We start from the raw sequence: 2303 nt of genomic DNA on the forward strand, positions 1-2303 counted from the left end.
AACCCCCCCCCCCCCCTACACCCACCCTCTCACACAATCATCCACAGTAGTATAGGTCATACGGCTAGGTACATTAATCATGATAGAGAAAATGGTGCTACCAAATTGCTTATTGTGCTTGGTGAGGAGAGATTGGATGGGTATCAATGTCTATTTCCATGCTCATCCTTATACGGATAAAACATGAAAAATATACCCAATAGGAAAGGAGTAGATCCCTTTGCTTATTTGGAATTGAAGTGAGAAGTTAAGTTGCATGGTTTTGTTAATCTATGCCATATATTTATATTGTCAAATCTTGTTGATTGTTTGGGAACCCTCAAGATTTGATATTTTCCCTTTTATTTAGTACGACCATGATGGGAAATGATTACATCTTTAGGTTGGCCTTTTCCCCTCCAACACTAGGTTAACTCCAATAGATAAGATTCTGATCGTGTTAATGTGACAACCCTTCAATTAGATTTAAGGTTTAGAGCTTGAATAATTTCTCCTCCTCCTCCTACAACTATAAGAAATGAATATATCTTTTAGGTTTGCATTATCCCCTCCAATACTAGGTTAACTCCCATAGACAAGGTTCCGACCATGTTAATATCACTACCGTTCAATTAGGTTAAGGTTTAGGGCTTGAATAGGTTGAAGTTGGAAATTAAGAAGGGGCTTTGTTTATTTCCCTTCTTTTTCCTTTTTTACTTTCTCCTCCTCCTCCTACTACTATGGTAAGAAATGGTTACATCCTTTAGGTTGGCCTTTTCCCTCCAATACTACATGAACTATGGACAATGTTCTGACAATGTTAATGTCACTGCCCTTCAATTAGGTTAAGGTTTTGACTTTTGAGCTTGAATAATTTGTCCTCCTCCTAATACTACCAATTACTATCGACTGCCCCAACTATTACGAGTTTACGACACTAGGTAATTCCCTTTTCTCCTCCTTTGAGGACGACTCTGCCTCCTCCTCCTTCTCCGACCATGCAAGTTTGTGCATAAAAGTTGAATGGATGACAGTCATGAGAGATTAGGGTTCAAATACTAGTAGAGACTAAAGAGTATCAGATTATTTATTTCTAGTTGCCAAAGGTTTGGTGGTAAAGTTATCTGATATCTGTTTTGGTGGGGATTTGAATAGTTTTGTGCATAAAAATTGAAGTGGAGTGAAAACTATGGGAGACCAGGATTCAAATTTTAGCAGAGGCAAAAGAGTGTTAGACGATTTATTTCTAGTTGGCTTGGTGGGATATTTGTTCTAGTGGGAGATGTTAGATTAGTTGAATTGTCAAGATGCCCGTGCTGAAAGCTCTTCTACATGACTTGTTCAAGCTTCTAAATTACTTGCTGAAAGGAAGTTTTAAGTGGCAGCCAAATAAGAGGTCATAATCATGGATAAAACTTGTGTCTAATTTCATGGCTATTATTTTGCATTTCAATACTGTCCTCAGCAGAGAGTTTTTTATTCTGATAGGAAATTACTTAAATATTCAACTAATTTTCTTGTTTTTTTTGAATTTCCACATGCAGGTGATCTTGTAATATTCGTTGGATGAAAACAAGAAAGCTGACTTTGCGAGTATTTGTAGCTTGGTCTTTCATTTTGGCATGTTCCAGTGCATCTAATTTGCAATTTCGTAGGATTGATTTCGGTGTTTTTTCTTTTGTTTACTGTCATTGAACAATTTGTGATTCAGGTGTTATCCTGTATGTGGTATTTGGCATCCTATAATCATGTAGCACCTCAAAGTACAGTTGCTTCTTCCTTGGTGTATAGTTTAGACGCCGTGTAACTTAAAACTCATCTTTTCAGTGCTTCTGCTTTTCATTTATCTTAATGGGATCTATGAAATGTGATTCAAAATGATCTTCTTGTGTTTACTCATGTTAACTTTGCAACAAAATAGAATGCAAATATGATGGATGTTTATCACTTTTTCCTGTGGTGAATTTTCGAAAAAAACAATTTGTTAAATTACTGTTTACATATATTATTGCGAACTTCACATTTAGTTTGGTTAGGGTTTCCCACGACATATTACGAATTATTAATACACTAGGTAATTTATTTGTGCATCAAGTGGTCATAAGTGACTTCATTAAGCTTTATGAAAGATTCTTAACTAATATCCGAATAATAGAAATAACTAAGGTTTTTGCAATATTGTTGAATATAAACGTAGAGATTCGACATTGTCATATATCTCAAGAAACTACATTGAATGATGACAAATATTGTACTTTTTGATCGATCGTTTCTTCTAACACGTGTGTTTTTTTATGCCAACATTTTTCCTTGATATAATTTTC

At 35.2% G+C, this 2303-nt stretch overlaps 1 protein-coding gene across 1 annotated transcript in view; it reads left to right on the forward strand.

The window, feature by feature from the left end:
• The window catches only part of LOC102581843 (probable calcium-binding protein CML13), a 6969-nt gene extending 5121 nt beyond the window's left edge, over window positions 1-1848 (forward strand). Inside the window, exon 2 of the mRNA XM_006365183.2 lies at window positions 1524-1848. The gene's annotated coding sequence lies outside the window, so the exon portion shown is untranslated. The remainder of the gene's footprint in view (window positions 1-1523) is intronic.
• Window positions 1849-2303: the final 455 nt, after the last annotated feature.

This window comes from Solanum tuberosum, unplaced genomic scaffold (genome assembly GCF_000226075.1).
Source record: "Solanum tuberosum cultivar DM 1-3 516 R44 unplaced genomic scaffold, SolTub_3.0 scf00533, whole genome shotgun sequence".
Classification (NCBI taxonomy): Eukaryota; Viridiplantae; Streptophyta; class Magnoliopsida; order Solanales; family Solanaceae; genus Solanum; species Solanum tuberosum.